The sequence below is a fragment of the Castor canadensis genome, chromosome 11, assembly GCF_047511655.1.
Source record: "Castor canadensis chromosome 11, mCasCan1.hap1v2, whole genome shotgun sequence".
Classification (NCBI taxonomy): Eukaryota; Metazoa; Chordata; class Mammalia; order Rodentia; family Castoridae; genus Castor; species Castor canadensis.
In genome coordinates this window covers 77,238,241-77,246,177 of record NC_133396.1, presented here as the reverse complement: position 1 = coordinate 77,246,177, position 7,937 = coordinate 77,238,241, and the positions used below count along the sequence as shown (strand labels likewise).

Sequence of the window (7,937 nt, the reverse complement as noted above, 5' to 3'; positions counted from 1 at the left end):
ATATATGCTAATAAAAATGAAAAAAAAAAGAACCATGCTGCTATAAACATTTGTGTAAAGAGAGAAGTTTCATCACATTTGGAGAAATAAGGAGACTCATAACTACTGGATCATGATAGTAAGTGTGCATTTAGCTTTGTAAGAAACTGTCCAACTGTCTTTCTAAGTCCTACACCATTTCACATTCCTGCAGCATTCTTGCTGCTGACCTTCCTTGCAGCACTCCATGGTGTCAGTGCTTTAGGTTTTGGCCATGTTAATAGATGAGCAGCACTAGCTCACTGAATTTTAACTTGCATTTCCCAAAGGTCATATGTGATCAGCATCTTTTCACAGGCTCACTCACCAGTTGCTTGTCGTCTTTGCTGAGATGTTGGCTCAAGTTTTTCTCTTTTTTTTTATAGTTTTTTTAAAAAAAACTATAAAATAGTGGTGAGAGAAATTAAAGAAGGATTTAATATGTGGAGAGGCATACCATGTTCATGAATTATAAGATGTTCAATTGTTCTCAAATTTCCCAAATTTATGTGTAGATTCTCTACAGTCAAAATCTTCACAGACTTCTTAAAAGTAGAAGTTGACAAGATAACTGTAAAATTCAGACAGAAATTCAAGGGACTTAAGAGAAATGAAACAATTCTTTATAGAGCTTTTTCTTTTTTTCAATAAATGGAACTACGATCATATGGGAAAAATAAAAACCTAGATCTCTCCTTCAAGTCATACACAAATATTAAATTGAGGTCATTCATGGCCATGAATGCAGAAGCCTAAACTATGACGCTCCTAGAAAAAAATATAGGAGAATATAATTGCAATCTTCTTTTTTCTGGGAAAAGATTAATTTCTTTTCTTTCTTTTTTTGCGGTTCTGAGGTTTGAACTCAGGACCTACACCTTCAGCCACTTCACCAGGCCTTTTTTTGTGTGTCATGGTTTTTTTCCGAGATAAGTTCTTTTTTTTTTTTTTTTGAAATTGACCTCATGATTTTATTTTCTTCATAAAAAAACAAAAAATGGAGCTTAGAACTGGATCACTTGTCCCTTTCTCTTCTTGTCCCCTCCCAGTTCAAAATGCTTGCGTCTCTTAATAGCCAGCATCCTCTTAGATCTGCAGTGGGGCTCAACACACTCAAGCCTCAGCACTATTTTCTTTGTAGTTTTAGCTTTTTTTCTGGAAAATGAGCCTGGTCTGCCCTCCACAGCAACTCTGCTTCCTGTCATAACGCCATTTTCCCTGGCCATACAGGGAATCCTTGCCCTTCTTGCACTGTGTCACTTTGTGAGGCTGGTGCTTGCCGCACTTCTTGCAGAAAGTCCGGTGGGTTTTAGGAACGTTAACCACTTCAGTTCCTCGCCCCAGATTTAGGTTTTTAGGGTCGCTTCCGCCAATATTAGGTTTCTTTGGTACATCGGGGCCACGCAAGGGGCTGGTTCCATCCTGGGAAAGTAACGCCAAAGTGGGGGCAAGGATGAAACTGGATGTGACTGCAACCCAAGTCCTACCATGGTTACGGGAGGGCTATCCGCACCAAAAGAAAGCTGGAGATAGGGTCTTGCAAAGTATTTGCCAGGACTGGCTCGGAACTGATCTCTGCCTCCTGAGTAGCTAGAATTACAGGTGTAAGCCACTGGTGTCCGGCTAGGAAAAGATTTCTTAAAGATACGGGAGAAATAAAGCTAAACTTAAAAGAATGGAATTGTTGAGATGAAGTTTAAAACTTGTGCTCATGAAGAGACACTACTAAGACAATGAATATGCAAGCTGAAGACTGGAAGAAAAATATTTTTGACCCATATATTTTTTAAAAAGGCCTAGTATTCAGAATATACTAAGAATTTCTATATTCCATAATAAAAAGACAACCAACTTAGCAAAAATATGGATAAAAGCCTCCAATATATACAGCAGAACGAAAGATGTATGGATGGCCAATAGACACGTGACGACACATTCGGCGACCTTTATCGTTAGAAAACTGCATTAAAGTGATCATGTGAAATCGCTACACGCCAACAGACAGGCAAAAATGAAAAAACAGAACAAAACAAAAAAATTCTTATACTTAAATGTTAACGAAGATGTAAAGCAACTTTAACTGTCATACATTCCTGGTGAGAGTGTAAAATGATTTGACCATTTTTGAAAACCATTCGGGGCGGGGAGTGGGGGGCAGGGTGGGTGGGGGGAGGAGGGGTTGAAATTTTATACATACTTCAACCCTGTGACCCAGCAAATCCCTTTGTAGGTTTATATTCAAGACAAATAAAAACATATGGCCATAGTAAAGACCTAGAAATAGCCTACGTTGCCATCAACAAAAGAATAATCAAAATATAATTGATTAATACTCGATTAATTAAAAGGCATAAATACATTATGTAGAAAAAAAATCCTGACTTAAAAAATACATATTTGGGCTGTGCAGAGTGGTTCCAGTGGTAGAGCACCTGCCTAGCAAGCATGTTCTGTATTCAAATCCCAGTACCACCAAAAAATGTATTTATATAAAGTCATAGTACAGGAAAAATTAATTTATTATGATGATAGAAATTAGAGCAAAGCTTCTGGCACAGGAAGTCATTGACTGGAAAAGGGATATAAAGGAATTTTCTGGGCTGTGAATTGCTATATTTTGATAGGATATTAGATACATGAGTTTATTCATTTGTCAAAACTGATGATACTATGCCCTGAAAATTTCTTTAATTACTGAAGTAACATATACCTCAATAATTTTCTAAATGGTACAAATTAAAGATTAGTGGGAAATTAATATTAGTAGCACTATGCATTTGTTTTTTCTGTAGATATTCTACCTTGTCCTCACCACCCCCAAACCCTTCTGAATCTTAAGTTCTTCTACTTCTGTCACTCTGCAGGAAATTTCTTCAGAGCAGAGCATGACTGACGCCATAAGGGAGATGAATTTTTAAATCAACCTTCATGAGTCATTGGAAACGTGCAGATCACCTTCCGTGTGCATATTGCTTTCTGATTCTGCTGGATATCACTACAGACTAGCCTGGGCTCTGAATCAGCAAATTTTATGATATTGCAAAATGTGATTTCCCAATATTATTCAGGGGTTGGCCACTGAGTCTTTATTGCTAGGATACATTTCTTCCTTTTTATTTTTTTGACAAAGTGGTATTTCTTTTGCTCCACGTTTTAAGATCAAAAAACTAATGTATAATCTGTGGAGAAGGATGTCATTTGCTTTTTTTTTTTAAAATCACATTTTATCCTTGCCGTTTTCTCTTTGATTCAGTGGCACATGCAGACAAATGATTGCCAAGTTTTGGTTTCCTAGGTTATAACAAATCTCCACCTTAGTATTCTTTTGTGTATTCCATTGTGCTTTTTGTGTTATTGTTCACCATTTTGTAACACTGACTGAATAGTACTAATAAGCAGCCAGGCACAGAAACTGTGCAGGAGGCTAACAGTACACATGAACTCTGTGATTTGGAAGTCTAAAACCTTCCAAAATTTTTACATAGATTATATTATATAGGAAGAAAAAGAACTAGTAACTTTCTTGTTATGGTTTCCGTATGTATACGTTGATTAAATTTACTAGGGAAGTTTGCATGTGGCAGTCAAGTGCTGAGAACTCCAGCAGGCTTTAGGAGGTGTGTCCTGTCTCTAGTGCTGCTTGATATTGTTTCCATCGTGAGTGCATGAGCAAACACTTGGAAGCCTGGATTATTTTGGTTATACACTAAACAACCAGATTATCCAAGTGGATTCTTACATAAATTCACTCAGCATCCTGTAAGAATAAAACATTGTTTTAGGGGTTCTTGACTTCTGGCAATTCTTGTACTTGTGAGTCTGAAGAGGGGAAAAAAAAATACGTCATTGAATAAACTCAGATGTAGCTGGACTGCACTAATGAACTTTATTAGCAATCTGGCCACAGGATTGGAGTTGCCTGAAGCTTAATCTCTTGGGATTTTCTATGCTTGAGCGTTCTGGAGCATGTTTTCCATTCAAAACCACACACAATTTTTGTTTTTAATATTCATGTATCTGGCCAGCCAGAGCCTGACAGAACTCACTCTTCCTGTGCTGATGGTAGGGTTGGGTAAAAGGTAAAAAAATCACAATTTGATGTCGTCTTCTCCGTGAAGTCTTCTCAGTTCTTCCCCCTTCCTCAGTCCATGTCACTCCTGCATTTGGTATTACTATAAGCTATGCATTTATTAATATATTGTGCTTGTTTTTATAACTGTTCTCTTAAAATAAAATTCTTTTTACCACAAAATTCACTCTTAAAGTGTACACATCAGCGGTTTTATTGTATTCTTAGGAACATGCGACCATTACTACAACCTAAGTTTAGAACCTTTTAATCATCTGTTAAAGAAACCCCAAACCTGTTAGTAGTCATTTTTCATTGTCCCTCACCCCCCAGAACTTGGTAACTATTAATCCAACTTTGGTCTTTATAGATTTGCTTATTCTGGACATTTTTTATATATGCAGTCATACATTATGTGGTCTTTTGAGACAGATTTCTTTCACTTAATATTTTTAAGATTTGTCCATATTGTAGCATGTACCAGCACTTCATTTTTTATGGCCCAAAATACTTTATTGTATTGATTACCGTATTTTATTTATCCATTTATCAGTTGATGAGCACTTGGGTTGTTTCCATTTTTTTTTTTTCTGTTATAGAAAATGTAGTTGTGAATACTTGTGAACGTGCTTTTCTTTTTCATGGATAAATAACTTAAGTGTGAAATGGCTAGGTTATATTATAACTCTATGTTTAACAGTCTGAAGAATTGCCAAATTTTCCCAGAGTGATTGTGTCATTTTGCATACTTCATGGCAGTGTTTGTGCCAATTTCTCCACATCATTGCATCATCTGCTATTGCCTGTCATTTTGATTAGAGTCATTGTATTTTGTGTGAAGTTACATCTCACTATTATGTTTGCATTTCCCCAGCTTATTGGCTATTTGAATATCTTTTCTTGGAGATATGTCTACTCAAATTCTTTGTTCATTTGTAAATTGAGTTATTTGACTTTTTCCTATTGATTTGTAGGAGTTCTTTATATGAGTACAAGTCCTTTATAGACATATAATTTATGAACAAACACATTATATTTTTAATCTTTCGAGTTGTATTTATGGCACTGTGTACAAGCCACCCAGTGGTTTGAAGTGTCAGGAAGCCAGGACTCTATCTAGTCTGTGCCAGGGAGAAAGGCTGCTGGGTCCATGCTCCCCACCCGACTTACCTGCAGCAGCTCTCAGCACTCCTGAATGGCAGAGCAGCCAGGGCCTTGGTGGGTGACTGTCCCAGAGTAAGCTACATGGTGGCACAGGGGCCAACGTTGAGCACTAAGCTTGTTGATCTACTTGCAAATTTAATTTTTTAATTACTTGCCAACAACTTAAAAATTGAGGTAGCTCACATCGGAGCCTGGATTTCTGGCTTCTCCAAGTTTCTGATGTCAGAAATTGCCACAACACAGCAATTTGTTACAACTGAAGAGCAACTGCCACCTTCTGATGGGGATTGGTACAGGTCCCTATTGCTCTCCAAGACAAGTTGCCATTACTAACTGGATTGCACAGTGTTCCTCTTGTCACAGAACCATATCTTCCTCTGTGTTGTCTCCAAATGAGAGGACTCTTAGGAAAGGAATACATTCTGCATAGCAAAAGTCACTGCAAAAATTCCCTGGGCTACTCAGCCGCTATTCTTCCCTGCGCTGTTGCCCAGAATGACATTCCCTCAGGATCTCTTTCTTTGTGGGAAATGATACAACCTGACAACGGACTGGTTTAGTGACAGGCTTCAAGATGATGGACTAATTAATATCTGAATACAATGTTCTTTTTTTCAGTCATTCATCCATCCATTCATACATTTATTCATTCCAGAATACATTTGAAGTCCTAGTATTTAGTATTCATTAGGTTAAATGTCTAGGACAAAGGCCAGTGAAAAGACTTATACCTCATGAAGCTTATTGTGTAGGAAGTAGGAAATAATCAAATACACAGATTAAAAATAGCAGTAGTGCCATTACAGAATTTTTGTGGTGTACTTTAATTGCTTCAGAGTTTGGGCTTGTTCAGGTGTATTTATGTTTCACTACACCTTTTCATTATATTATAACTTTCCATTGAGTTTCAAAGGTTGCTATTTACTAAAGAAATTTCACAATCATCAATAGGACACAGACTCTTCAGTAAACAACTAGAACTTCTCAAGTAAGCAAAACTAACAGATCCAATAGATCATGGTACCTCAAAAACCTAAATGGTGCTATTGCTATCGTGCTCCTGGTAAGCTGCCCACTCACTAGGCTTAGCTTGTTTTCTGGTTTCCAAAACATCAGTAAATATTTACTTGCCTTATTCCTCTTTGTTAGCTTCCATGTCTCTTTGGAAGAGAAATCATCCCTTTCAAATGATTATCAGCCCAAGTCTCTGTGGGAGTTAGAGTAGGAAATCATAACTCATTTCCAATGATAACATTTGGAATCACAAATGGAACTCCTGACTGTGTATGACAGTAGGAAATTTTACAAGGTCAGATTCGGAAACCAAACTGGTTTAGGTAAAAGGTAGTAGTCTAGTACTCTATTGAACTTTACCATTAGCTGTTTTGGAGGGATTCTTTTTGTTTTATACTGCATGTATTACCTGTTTCTAGATTTTTTTTTTTTTCACAGCTTAGAGACCTATGGAGTCTATTATCTATTGGTGACTGTCTCTGTGCCACGCATTAATAGTCAACACTTAGAATTTCTTCTTCTCTTCTAGCCTCTACCTAGCTTCCAAACCCTTTCACCTAGATCATGTTTGAAATATCACCACTATTACTTCATTTCTATATACTAAAGCTTTTGTTTCTTGATGCAAATGTTTCCAGGAATGGTACTTAAGAGAAACCTAACTCTTCAAATACACATTAGTGTGCTGATGGGATCAGATAATTTGCCTGCACAGGTTTCTGACCAGGAGAGGATGATGAAGAAGCCAGGTCAGAAAAGACAGCATCATGGGTGAAGAGAAATAAGGAGGGACTAAAGACCCTGGAACTCTGCAGGTCACCTTGTCTCACACCGTGCCTTACACTTCTTATACAGAACACTTCCCAGGGATCTTTCAAACATTTTCTCCTTTACACATTTCAATATTCACAACCTTCAGTCTCACTGTGAATTCACTAGGTTAAAAAAAACACAGATACATTCTTTACAATTATAAAGCATTACCTTGTAAATAATATGGGATGAGACATGTCTTCCATTTTAAAAACACCAAATAGAAGGTGTTGAATGGATCAAAGTAAAATACACCCACAGTGGGCACACAATGAGACATCTCTTTGAACAGTAACGTAAATACTAATAACAAAAACCAAGACTCTAAAATAGGTACAGTGTGTGTGTGGAGGGGGTACTAGTGGGAGGGGGAGGGGTGAATGAAGGAAGTTAAAATGACAGTATATGGTAGATGGACTTCATATACCAGTATGAAACAGAACTAAGAAACCTCTTGCAATTGCTTTAAGGATGGTGGGGAGAGGTTGAGAGGGAGAGAAGATGGGGGAAATGTAAATAATGTGCAATATAAGTCTAATCAGAATTGTCACTGCGAATCCTCCCCACTGCATAATGAATATATCCTAATAAAAATTGCATTAAAAAAGATAATTTGATTTGATTGTTTATTATGAGGGAAAAATTACAGTCCTATCCACTGTTTCTTTTTCCTCAACTGTTTTGATAATGACAGATTTTTTTAAGCTAATGAGATGCGCATTTTGGTCATCAATTTAACTCTGCATCAGTGATGTAGGAAACATGTTCAATTCTTAGAACAAACATGAGAAACACCTAGCTATTTGGGAGACTGAGATTGGGAGGACCATGATTCAAGGCCAGCCTGGGAAAAAATTCT

The 7,937-nt window shown here is 37.1% G+C and overlaps 1 pseudogene; it reads right to left on the bottom strand.

Annotated features, from left to right (window-relative positions):
* Window positions 1-958: 958 nt before the first annotated feature.
* Window positions 959-7,937, bottom strand: part of LOC109685134 (large ribosomal subunit protein eL42-like) — a 38,223-nt pseudogene continuing 31,244 nt past the window's right edge.